Below are 13,908 nucleotides of genomic sequence, written 5' to 3'. Positions count from 1 at the left end.
TGAACAACACTATCAACTTGGCCTAACATTTATAGGACACTTTCCTGAAAACAGCAGAATGCATATTCTGAAAACAGGTACATGTGGAACATTTACCAAGATAGACTGCTGGGCCGTGAAACAAAGAATTTAAATCATGAAAATATGGTCTATGGCCACAAAGGAACTGAATTAGAAATAATTCACAGAAAAATATCTGGAAAATTCCCCAATATTTGGAAATTTAAAAAAAACTTCTGAATAAACATGCAAGCTTCTAAATAACAAATACAGCAATGTATAAAAAGGATAATACATTATGACCAAAGGAAGGAGGCAGTTATCCCAAAAATGCAAGGTTGGTTCAACATTATAAAATCAGTTACTGTAATTTGCTATATCAACAGACCAAAGAATAAAAATCATAGGATCATGTCAAAAGCTGCAGAAAATGCATTTGACAAAATTCATTATCATTTATGATTAAAAAACTAAGCAAACTAGAAACAAGAGATCTTCTTCAACCTGATAAAGGAATCTATGAAATTTCTACAGCTACATCATTCTTAATGGTGAAACACTGGATGCTTCTCTACTAAGTTCAGGGACAAAGCAAGGATGTCCAGTCTCATGACTTTTATTCAGCACTGTACTGGGAGTACTAGCTAATGTAATAAGGCAAGAAAAAATAGTCATATAGATCAGGGGTCCCCAACCCCCAGGCCGCGGACTGCTACCGGTCTGCAGGTTAGGAACCAGGCCGCACAGCAGGAGGTGAGCAGCTGGCCAATGAGTGAAGCTTCATCTGCCGCTCCCTATCACTCTCATTACCACCTGAACCAAACCATCCCCACCTTTCCCCCCTGCCCGCCCACCACATACATGGAAAAACTGTCTTCCGCGAAACTGGCCCCTGGCGCCTAAAAGGTTGGGGACCGCTGACATAGATTATAAAGATACAAAACACAGACTACATGATTGTAGTCCTACCTAAAAAACCCTAAAGACTACAAAAAATTACTAAAATCAATGTGAGTTTAGCAAAGTTACAGGTTACACGGTCAAAATACAAAAAAAATCAGTTGTATTTGTACACACTAGCAACAAACACTTGGAAATTGAATTTTAAAATAAAAACCAGTACTGTTTATAATAGTGCTGAAAATTGTAAGATATTTCGGAAAAAATCTATCAAAATATATGTAAGAATTGTATGCTGAAAACTACAAAATATCTGTGGGACTAATCAAAGAAATGCTCAATATATGAAGAGATATATAGTATTCATGAATGAGAAAACTCAATATTGTTAAGATTTCAATTCTTTGTAAATTGATCTATAGATGCATACAATCTCACCAAAAAAATCAGCAATTTTATTTGTAGAAATTGAAAAGCTGCTTCTAAAATTGAAATGGAACAGTAAAGACCTAGAACAGCCCAAACAATTTTGAAAAATGAGAACAAATTTGGAGCACTCATTGCCCCTGATTTCAAGACTTATTCTAAAGCTATAGTAGTAGCCATAGTAGACACTGTGGTATTGGCTAAAGGATGGACATATAGTGGAAGACAATAGAATCTAGAAATAGATCCATACATATGTGATCAATTGATTTTTGACAAAGGTACAAGAGTAATTTAATGGAGAATGGATACTGTTTTTAAAAATGGTGCTGGAACAACTGGACGTCCACACAGTTTTACATTTAGGTTGATGATCCATATATAAACATACTTTTGTATGTGGATTATCAACCTAAATGTAAAACCTAAAACTATAAAATGTCTAGAAGAAAATCTTTGTGATTTTGGGGTTAGACAAAGACTTCTTGGGAGTATCATACAAAGCAAGACAAATGGGAGCAACATTTTGTTTTGTTTTGTTTTTTTGCGGTATGTGGGCCTCTCACTGTTGTGGCCTCTCCCGTCGCGGAGCACAGGCTCCAGACGCGCAGGCTCAGCGGCCATGGCTCACGGGCCCAGCCACTCCGTGGCATGTGGGATATTCCCGGATCGGGGCATGAACCCGTGTCCCCTGCATCGGCAGGCGGACTCTCAAGCACTGTGCCACCAGGGAAGCCTGAGCTGGAGACTTTTTAGTGCAGGGAGCAGGAGAAGGTGGGGAGAGCCTTCAGACCAAGTTGCAGGCCAGACACCTGTGCACAGAGAGAGGGAAGAATGAAGAGCCGGGTGGGAAAGTCTCAGACTGCAGCACGGTTCCAAGAAAGATTCAGTCAAGCATTAGAGGAGTTCTCAAGCCCAAAGGGAGACTCATCTTGCCTGAATGGGTCTACCTTTCTACCCAAAGGTAGACTTGTGGTCAGGCTTTGGCTCGGGGACGTGGGGCTCTAGTGAAAGCTTGGCAGTGGGTCCAGAGGGCGAGAGGCAGGGACCATTTTCACACTCTCCAACCAGCATACACTCACAGCCACGACAGTCCACTTGTTGCACCACACAGATCTCCAGGCTCAGGAAGGACCTCCTCCATGGGTCCTGTTGGCCTCTTGTCTTGCAGGAGGATAACTTAGAAAAGGAAGGTTAGTGAGACAAACTACACTCACCGTTGCCTGCAGTTGGTGTCAGGGCTGCAGCTAGTTTCCATCCTCACCTTCTTCCAGTATCCACTGTAAGTTTTCCTCATCCTCAGCTATCACCTTAACAGGTCTTGGTGGCTTATCTGGTGATGTAACCCAAACCCTCATTTCTGAGAGATCTGGATTCCTGATGATCACACCTTTCTCAGGCCAGTCTTGCTGCCTGTGAACAGTAATTGGACTCCATTCTCAAGGGCTTGGGGAGAGCCAGACCCAGATTTTCCTGTTTCATTAAACGTTGAGCCATGGTCTCCAGGGATGGCCCCTGACATCCCACTGGGTCAGGGGATGAATGGTGACAGTAACAAGCAGACAACGGCAAAGAGGTTTGCCACCCGAAAAATGATGTTTGTAGGGTGCCATGGTCCCTTGAGGAGTATACTCTCACACTGACTCCACGAATGGCCCGTGACACACGAGAGAGCAGGTAGTGGAGTACTCTCCCACTACTCCACAGAACAGGCCAGAATTTTGACTCAGCAAAGCTCAAAGGGAAAAGGGGTGGTGGTTTATCAAGTGCCCCAGGAGCATATAACATCCCAGACACTAGGCACTTTCTATAAATGACTCAGTCAGCCCCACCAATGGTCTGCTGCCTGGTCAGTGGATCAGACTTATCTCATGGCACCAGGAGTGAAGTCACTCCTTGTCCTCTGTAGGGACTATTTGTAGGGACTATAGTTATAGGTAACTATACAGTTACCTGTACACCCCCAGGCACTCTGTCCTGGACCCTGGGTGCTTTGCCTACATGGAGAAAGATGCCCCTCGACACTCAGTCTCAGACACTTGACACTGTAGCCTATGCAGCAGCTCAGGGAGGACTCAGCTTTTCATGATCCACAATTTAGGTTGGAATTCCTTAGCAGCACCCCACAAAAACCAATATGGTGCAACAGCCAACAAGAGGCAGGCACACCAACAACCAGCAGTGCCTTCCTGGTAATTGCTGCTGCCTGTTGGATCCAGTTAGTAAGCCAAGAGCAGTTTGTAACTATCCTGCTCCAATTGTTAGAGTTCCTGGGATTTGTTTTAATCAAGTATTGTAAGACACACAGACAGGAAATGACCGTCATGAAGGAATAAGTTAATACTCAGAGTCCCTAGAAACTGGAGGCATGCCAGGCCATGAAGGGCCACACGGGGTTAAACTTCAGGTGGTTTCAGTCTCCTAAAATGGATTGGGAAGCATTCCCTCCTTGGTCAGGAGGCAGAGGGGGAAATATGGGCAAAAGCCTGTATTGCGGTTTCTGCAGGAGGGAATGGGTGAGGTGGGGTAAGTAGGCTTAGAATTGGCTAATTTGAATAATTTCAGTGGGCTGTCCAGCGCTGTCTGTTAACTGGCTCTGGGGTGATCAGGGAAGGGGAGGGGGGTGATCAGGGAAGGGGGAGGGTGACCCAGAGTGTAAGGGGGGTGGTGTGAGCTCCAGATTGGTTGGTTTGAGTATGAAAGGTGTACTCGCAGATGAGTCGCTCACTGTCTCTAGGAATTGGGAGAGACGGTGGGGTATGATGAAGCTTTCATTCCTGGAGGGCCATGTGTTCACCATGGTACAGAACTGCAGCTATGCCGTGATCAGTTACTGGAGGCAAAAGTCAATAATGGGAGTTAGAAATGATAGAATCCACTCCCAAGGAGTTGGTTCACTGGATGCATAGGGAAATGCAAAGTAACAAGAAATAAGTGAAATACACTCTGCCTTGTGTTATCTGTAATAGCTACAATGAAAGCAAAAGAGAGTGTTGAGGCAGATCCTGAGACTGGACCAAGCTTGGATTACAGTTGGTCTGAGCTATAGACAGTAGTCTTAGGGCCACTATCGAAGGGAAAAATGATACTGAAACAACAAACAGTGAAGATGGTTGGAATGAGTCACGAGAGACTGGGGAAAAACAAAGGGAGGGTCATGGGACGCATCCTAGCAGCATGGAAATCTGTCAATGATTATTTAGTGATGGGATGAATAAGGCAGACCTTTATGGGGGTCAAAACAAAGGTCATAATCCAGCACTCTTGGAAGTTTTGTGGACTGATGAGAGCCCTGATATATATATATTTATTTATTTAAATATGGAATGCTTCACAAATTTGCATGTCATCCTTGTGCAGGGGCCATGCCAATCTTCTCTGTATCGTTCCAATTTTAGTATATGTGCTGCTGAAGCGAGCAGGAGCTCCAATAATGAAGGGCCGTAAATAAGTCTGCTTTATTTACCCTCCTATGGAGGAATTTTAAAAGCTGGAAGGCAAAGATGGCTAGAGACCTCCAATTACCTGGGGCAATGGTCCTGCAGTTTAATCAAGATAAAGACTGACCCCTGCTGGAGGCCCAAAGCCATATGAACTTGAGTGAGTAAAATGGTCAGAGGATGCTGAAGAGACTTTTCTGGGACTCCTTGTTATGGGACCCCCCCCCCATGCACTGTGATTCCAAAATCTGTATGTGAAGTCCTAACAGTGCTATAGCTAGATTGTGAGGATATAGGAATGCAGTGGTTGATGGGATAAAGGTGAAAGTTTGGATGAAAATTGAAGGTGTGAACAGACTATGTGAAGTTGTTGCATCTTCTTTACCTGAATGTATTATGGGGATGGATATTGTGTCTGACTGCGGAAAGCTTCCCCTACCAGCGTTGTAAATCAGAAGGCATGGAAATCTACCCTTCCTCCAGTATTGATTGAACACGCTCAGTGGGAACCAGTGAGATTGCCAGAGCCCAACAGGTTGTTAATTTGCTGTACCAAAGCCCGGTGTGGAGTGCAGACTGGAGTTTACAGCAAAAGCCTGTGAGTGCCACCTAGTGGCAACTTCTGGGATTTGGGACCAGAATATTTGCATTTGAGAGAAAATCAGTACTAACTAGCTTGCTTTTGGACTCTGAGATTTCCCCTGTGACTGAGGGACATAAAATAACCTTGAAACCTGAAACACCCACAATTCCTTGGGTGATGTTGGAGAGATGCTCTAATGGGGAGGGCAATGCCCAGGAGGGTCGCATCATACAATAGAAATGGTACAGGAACGTGCTACCAGAGAAGGGAAGGGTGTACTCACTCTTTTCCTCCAGTGCTGACTCTGGAACCACCTGAGGAACTGCTGGATCCTATGGTCACAGGGCTACTTGGCCAGTGCCCTATGAACAGCCCTCCACTGACCACCAAAGAGCTGCTTGGTTTGTGGATGGTAGTTCCATGGTGAGTGGACAGCTTCCTGTTTGGAAGGAAGATAGAAGAAAATCTTTGGTAGAAAATTTGACTTTCTTTGATAGAAGAAAATCAAAGCAAATCAACTCAGGGAGCCAGATTGCTTTTTCCCTAGCAGTGATGGAAGAATTGGATAATAGTAAAAAGCCCTTATATTTGGGTTTTTACCGACTCACAGACAGGGGCCAATGGCCTGACCATATGGTCAGGCAGAGGGCAATGCAAAACTGACCTATTAACAGGATGACCATATGGGGCACAGCCCTGTGGAAACCATTATGGGAATTTGAGGGGTGCATTAAAATAGTATGTGATGCCCATCAGAAGAACCCCTTCCAGGTTTGGAAGATGATTTGAATTAACAAGTAGGTTTCCTGAGGTGCTCACTTGAGGTGGCCGCCTGGGTTCATGAAGTGGGTGGACAGAGATGTCATCCTCAGAGTAAGTTTTATGGAGAAGTGAACAGACAATTCAAACTTTTTTAAATTGAAGTATAGTTGATTTACAATGTTGTGTTAGTTTCAGGTGCACAGAAAAGTGATTCATTTATATATACATATATAAAACTAAAATAATCTGAAAAGGAATATATATATATATATATATTCCTTTTCAGGTTATTTTCCATTAGAGGTTATTACAAGATATTGCATACAATTCCCTGTGCTATACAGTAGGACCTTGTTGTTTACCTATTTTATATAAAGTAGTATGTATCTGTTAATCCCAAACTCTTAATTTATCCCTCCCCACCCCCTTTCTTCTTTGGTAACCATAAACTTGTTTTCTATGTCTGTGAGTCTGTTTGTGTTTCATAAATACGTTCATTTGTACCACTGTTTTAGATTCCACATGTAAGTGATATCATATGGTATTTGTCTTCCTCTGGCTTACTTCACTTAGTATGATAATCTCTAGGTCTAACCATGTTGCTGCAAATGGCGATATTTCATTCTTTTTATGGCTATATTCCACTGTATATATGTACCACATCTTCTTTATCCATTCATCTGTCAGTGGGCAGTTAGGTTGCTTCCATGTCTTGGCTATTGTACATAATGCTACTATGAACATTGGGGTGTGTGTATCTTTTCGAATTAGAGTTTTCTCTGGGTGTATGCCCAGGAGTGGGATTGCTGGATCATATGATAACTCTATTTTTAGTTTTTAAGGCCTCTATACTGTTCTCCATGGTGGCTGTATCAATTTATATTCCCACCAACAGTGTAGGAGGGCTCTCTTTTTTCCACACCCTCTCCAACATTTATTATTTGTGGACTTTTTGAGATGGACATTCTGACTGGTGTGAGGTGATACCTCACTGTAGTTTTGATTTCCATTTCTCTAATTAGCAATGTGAAACTTTTTTTTTTTGTCTAAAACGCGGAGAAATAAAGGCATGAAGGGCTGGTTTATACACCATTATGAGTGTGCACTCACAGTCAGCATGGGGGGGGCAAGGGATAGTCCCCACTAGATAGATCCTCTGCTTTTGGGGGAGTGGTACTTGGGGAAGAGGAGGTGGGAAGGGTGGTATAACTGGTATAACTATACTTTTTTTCTTTTTTCCTCACATCACCTCAACCTCTTTTGTCCTACCTGATGCAGTGGTCCCGGGGCAAGGGCTGCAACTGCAGGTGCTGGAAGCAGATATGATCCCTAAGAAACTGTCACTATACCTTTAAACCTTTATGTCAGATTCCTAAGGATCTGATGGTGTGGGTTGTGCCTTCACCCCATCTGGCAAAATTGGCACTGAGAGTGAATGCAGCTATATTGCTTAGTAATTGGGATGGCCCACCAGTTCTGTACCCTTTTAACCCTACCCCACAGGAGTGAGAGTGGCCTGTGGGAGGGCAAGTGCTAGACTAGACTTGTACTTTTTTTTTAATTAATTAATTAATTTATTTTTGGCTGCATTGAGTCTTCGCTGCTGTGTGCGGGCTTTCTCCATTTGCAGCGAGTGGGGGCCACTATTCGTTACGGTGTGCGGGCTTCTCATTGCAATGGCTTCCCTTGCTGCAGAGCACGGGCTCCAGGTGCGTGGGCCCCAGTAGTTGCAGCGCGCAGGCTCAGTAGTTGTGGCATGCGGGCTCAGTAGTTGTGGCTTATGGGCTCTAGAGCGCAGGCTCAGTAGTTGTGGTGCACTGGCTTAGTTGCTCCACGGCATGTGAGATCTTCCTGGACCAGGGCTCGAACCCGTGTCCCCTGCATTGGCAGGCGGATTCTTAACCACTGCGCCACCAGGGAAGTCCCAAGTCCCACATTTCATACTTCCCCAGACTCATGAGCTTCTTCCCTTGGCTAATCTTAATCTGTATCCCTTCCCTGTAAGAAACTGTATAATACAGTGTTTATAGTGAGTATAATAGCTTTGAGTGGGTTCTGTGAGTCCCAGAAAACTGTCATCCCCAACAGTGGTTTTGAGAAACCCCTGAACTTGCAGTTAGGGTCAGAAGTGATGGTGGTCTTGTGTGGAGTGTGTTCCTTCTAACTGTACAGTTTGCTAAATTTCTCACAAAGCTCAGCTCAAGAGGAATCTGAATGATGGGCCTCTCCCTCTGACTGCCAGATAGGTAAGGACTTGCACTTTTAAGAAAATAACCAAAACAAAGCAAAACAATATATACCTCAATATGGTTATACTCCATTACATTTTCCCTCACTTTTATATTCTAGAATCAGTAAAAAATTATAAGACATGAGAAGAAGCAAGAAAATGTGCTTTAATTTTAAAGAGAAAACAGAGTCAATAGAAGTCCCCTCCACATAAAAAAAAAAAAACAACAAAATGCCAAGTTATTGATATTAGCAGACAAGGACATACAACAACTATTATAAATATATAAAATACTTAATGGGAAAAGAACAATAATTGGGTTAGAGAAGGGGGAATAATGAGTTGAATAGTGTCCCTCAAAAATTCATGTTCACCCAGAACCTTTGAATGTGACCTAATTTGGAAATAGGGTCCTTACAGATATGGTTATAAAATGAGGTCAGCTTGGGCCCTAATCCAGTGACTGGTGTCCTTATAAGAAGAGGGAAGTTTGGGACTTCCCTGGTGGTCCAGTGGGTAAAAGTTCACGCTCCCAATGCAGGGGGCCTGGGTTTGATCCCTGCTCGGGGAACTAGATCCTGCATGCATGCCGCAACTGAGTTTGCATGCTGAAACTAAGAAGTCAGCATTGCCGCACTAAGAAGCCCACATGCCGCAACTAAAGATCCCATGTGCTGCAACTAAGACCAAGTGCAGCCAAAATAAATAAATAAATAAATATTTAAAAAAAAAAAAAGAAGAGGGAAGTTTGGACACAGAGAGACACAGGGGAGAATGCCTTGTGAAGATGGAGGCAGAGACTGAAGTGATGCATCTGCAAGCCAAGGAAAACCAAGAATTGCTGGCGGCCCCAGAGGTGAGGAGAGAGGCCTGAGACAGATGCTCCCTCAGGAGGGAACCAACCCTGCTGGCACCTGGAGTTTGGACTTCTCCAGAACTCTGAGAGAACAAATTGCTATTTTTGTAAGCCACTCAGTTATAATACTTTGTTATGGAAGCCCTAGGAAATTAACACGTGGGATAATGAGATATTCTGGGATATGGATAGAAAACTTTCAGAAAATGACTAAGTGGAAATTCTAGATCTGAAAAATATGATAGCTGAAATAAAAACCACAATGGATGGGCTAAACACCAAATTGGATGTTACAGAAGAAAGAATGAGCAAACTTGAAGACAAGTAAATAGAACTTATCCACATTGAAGCAGAGAGTAAAAAAACACATAAATACATTAACAGCATCAATTACCCTTGATATACTATGAAACTGGGAAACATACATGAAATTGAGGTCAAAGAGATGAGAGACAGAATAGGGGAGGAAAAAATATTTGAAGAAATAAAGATTGAAAAACGTCCCAGAAGCTCAAAACACACCAAGCAAGACAAACACAAAGAAAACCACACGCAGGTGTATCATATCCAACAGCTGAAAATCAAAGATAAAGAGAAAATATTAAAACAAAATAGATCTTTACAGACTCGCTGGTCCCTGACAGCACATGACCCACAAGAGGCCCTAGTATGCAGATGAGGATGTGACAGTGAGTTTGGAGTGGCATTCAACTCTGGAGGTAACAGAAGCACCAAGCAGAAACTCTTAGAGAAGCTGAAAGAAGCTAAAGCATTTAAGAACATATTAAATGGTTATCACTTCTTATCTTGGGATGTTCTCAAATATCATAGTATGAGATGGTGGCAATGTGGATATAAGATCAAAGAAAGATGGCGGCAACAGGCCATGGTGCACCTCTGCAGTCTGCTGTCCATCTCCACAGGCACCTCCTGCCTCCACAGGTCCCACCCAAGGATTCTCAGAGCTGCAGGAATGATATTTTTTTCCAACTTCTTTCCTCATGTACCTTCTTTTTTTTTTTTTTTTTTTTTTTTTGCGGTACGCGGTCCTCTCACTGCTGTGGCCTCTCCCGTTGCGGAGTACAGGCTCCGGAGACACAGGCTCAGTGGCCATGGCTCACGGGCTCAGCCGCCCCGCGGCATGTGGGATCCTCCCGGACCGGGGCACGAACCCATGTCCCCTGCATCGGCAGGCGGACTCTCAACAACTGCGCCACCAGGGAAGCCCCCATGTACCTTCTTGAGGGCTGTGGTAAACTATTTCTCTGTAGTAAAAAATATCCGTGATACTGCCTCTCTCTACTGCCTCTCTCACGTCTAAGATGGCAGTATTTAAATTGCTTATATTGGACTTTCCTGGTGGCGCAGTGGTTGAGAGTCCGCCTGCCGATGCAAGGGACACGGGTTCGTGCCCCAGTCCGGGAAGATCTCACATGCCTCGGAGCGGCTAGGCCCGTGAGCCATAGGTGCTGAGCCTGCATGTCCGGAGCCTGTGCTCCACAATGAGAGAGGCCACAATAGTGAGAGGCCCGCGTACCGCAAAAAAAAAAGCTTATATTTAATGTACTGTCATATTTCCAAAATTATTTACATGGTAAAATAAAAATATACTCTTTGAATCTGCAAAAAAAAAAAAAAAGAAATAGAGGAAAAAGACACATTACATATGTGGGGGGAGAGCGATAAGAATTCCAGCTGACTTGGAAAAGAAATACTAGTCAGAAGGCAAATGAGTGACATAACTAAAGTGCTGAAAGGCAGTCAACCTAGAATCTTATATGTAGTGTAAATATGCTTCCAAAATGAAGATGAAATAATACATTTTCAGTCAACAAAAGCTGGTAGAATGTGTTGTTAAAAGTCCTACACTATAAGAAACGCCAAAGGCAGTTCCTTTGGTTGAAGGAAAATGGTACCAGGTTAAACCCAGCTCTACAGGACAGAATGAAGAATGCTGGAAATGGTAAAGTGTAATGAAATATAAAAGATTGCTTATTCTTAATTTTTAAAAAGTCAATTGACTGTTTAAAGCAGGATTATAGCAATGTTTTAGGAATTTTAACACATATAGAAATAAAATATATAACAACAGTAGTAAAAATGGTGGTAGAGAGTAAAAGGGAGCATAATGGTATGTTTCTTACATTATGTTTAAAATTGTATAATATTAATTCAAGGTAGACTGTGATAATTTAAAGACATATATTATTATAGTTCTTTTTTTAAAAATTAATTTATTTTGGCTGTGCCATGTCTTAGTTGCAGCACTCGGGATCTTCACTGTGGCGTGCAGGATCTTTAGTTGCGGCATGCATGTGGAATCTAGTTTCCTGACCAGGGATCGAACCTGGGTCCCCTGCATTGGGAGCACGGACTCTTACCCACTGGACCACCAGGGAAGTCCCAAGATATATATATATATATATATATATATATATATATATTTTTTTTTTTTTTTTTTTTTTTTTTTGCGGTATGCGGGCCTCTCTCACTGTTGTGGCCTCTCCCGTTGTGGAGCACAGGCTCCGGACGCGCAGGCTCAGCGGCCATGGCTCACGGGCCCAGCTGCTCCGCGGCATGTGGGATCTTCCCGGACCCGGGCACGAACCCATGTCCACTGCATCGGCAGACGGACTCTCAACCACTGTGCCACCAGGGAAGCCCAGATATATATTATTATAGTTGTTAAAGTGAACACTTGAAAGACCACTTGAAAGAGGTAATGATAAGAAGCCAATCGTAGATACACAATGGAAGTCTGATAAAGACAAATAATCCAAAAGCAGTCAGAAAAGGAAGGAAAAGGGGAAAAGGACAGATGGGACAAATACAAAATAAAAATCAAAATGATAGACCTAAAATCAACTATGTCAAAATAATTTTATTAAACACAATTCAAAGGCAGAGATTATCAGACCACAGGGGGTGAACTCCCCAATCATATGCTATTTGCAAGATAAACATATTAAATACTGACACTGTTAGGTTAAGGGTAAAAAGATGGGAAAAAACACACTATGAGAACACTAATCAAAAGCTGTTGTGACTATATTAATATCAAAATAGTATTAAAGAAAAGAAGATTGCCAAAGATAAAGAGGGATTTTTCAGAATACAAAAATAATTAGGTCAACAAGAAGATATAACAATCATAAATGCATATGCACCTAGAGTTTCACAACATATAAAGTAAAATGTGACAGAACTAGAGAGATAAATAGACAATCCACAATTAAATTTGGAGATTTTTAAAACTTATCTCTTGGGCTTCCCTGATGGTGCAGTGGTTGAGAGTCCGCCTGCCGATGCAGGGGACGCGGGTTCGTGCCCCGGTCCGGGAAGATCCCACATGCCGCGGAGCGGCTGGGCCCGTGAGCCATGGCCGCTGAACCTGAGCGTCCGGAGCCTGTGCTCCGCAACAGGAGAGGCCACAACAGTGAGAGCCCCGCGCGTACCGCAAAACAAACGAAAAACCTTATCTCTCAGTACTTGATAGAACTAGTAGACAAAACAAAATCAGTAAGGATATAAACTTTTTTTCTTTTTTGCAACACAATGAACCAACTTAATTTTTTTAAATTAAATTAAATTTTTTGGTTTTGTTGGGTCTTTGTTGCTGCGCGTGGGCTTTCTCTAGTTGTGGCGAGCGGGGGCTACGCTTCATTGCGGTGCGCGGGCTTCTCATTGCGGTGGCTTCTTTTGCTGCGGAGCATGGGCTCTAGGGCGCACGGCCTTCAGTAGTTGCAGCACACGGGCTCAGTAGTTGTGGGGCGCAGGATTTAGGGCGCGCAGGCTTCAGTAGTTGTGGTGCATGGGCTTAGTTGCTCTGCGGCAGGTGGGATCTTCCCAGACCAGGAATCGGACCCGTGTCCCCTGCACTGGCAGGTGGATTCTTAACCACTGTGCCACCAGGGAAGTCCAACCAACTTAATTTGACACTTTGAGAACACTACACATAACAACCGGAGGATGCACGTTATTTTTACATGCCTATGAACCTTCATCAAGATAGATCATGTACTGGACCATACAACCTTGATAAATTTCAAATGATCAAAATCATAAGAGTATATTCTCTAACCACCATAGAATTAAATTACAAACCAATAAAAAAAGACATCTAGAAAATTCCCAAATATTTGGACATTATGGAAAACACTTCAGATTACCCACAGGTCTCAGGTCAAAGAAAAATTCTGACAATATCTCTATGTGGATGAAAAACAAAATAAAACAAAACTATAACACATCAAAGTTTTTGGGATGCAGTGAAAGCAATGTGCAGAAAAGAAGAAAGGAATAAAGTGAATTATGTACATTTCCATCTTAAGAAACAAAGGAGCAAAAGAAATCCAAAGTTGATTCTTTAAACAAATTAACAAAATTGATAAACTCTCAGAAAGATGGGCGGGGGAGAGAGAGAGAAACTACCTATATCAGGAATAAAAAAGTGGACATACTACAGGTCCTACAGAGGCCTTTTCCCGGTGACCTCATCCAGGGTAACTGGGACTGTAGTCTAGCCAGGCCTGGCCTCATGGCCTATTCCGCTGCACTTAAAGAGGGAGCAGCTAGCCTCCCTGACTCTGTCAATCACTGTGTTGTGCAGCTCCTGACAACATGCCTGGGGGGCGTGGCATTCCAACTGTGGCCTCCAAGTTGGGGGCCTGTTGACTGCTACAACACCAGCCTCTTATGCACATAGAGACCC

General features: G+C 43.0%; 1 non-coding gene across 1 annotated transcript; it reads right to left on the bottom strand.

Moving 5' to 3' along the window:
• Positions 1-4,641: 4,641 nt before the first annotated feature.
• On the bottom strand, positions 4,642-4,748 carry LOC132518993 (U6 spliceosomal RNA). The gene has a single exon (XR_009540098.1). It is a non-coding gene; the product is annotated as a U6 spliceosomal RNA (small nuclear RNA).
• Between the last annotated feature and the right edge of the window lie 9,160 nt (positions 4,749-13,908).

Source organism: Lagenorhynchus albirostris, chromosome 3 (genome assembly GCF_949774975.1).
Source record: "Lagenorhynchus albirostris chromosome 3, mLagAlb1.1, whole genome shotgun sequence".
NCBI lineage: Eukaryota > Metazoa > Chordata > Mammalia > Artiodactyla > Delphinidae > Lagenorhynchus > Lagenorhynchus albirostris.
Note: the sequence above shows the minus strand (reverse complement) of the source record. Positions and strands in the feature narration are given on the sequence as shown.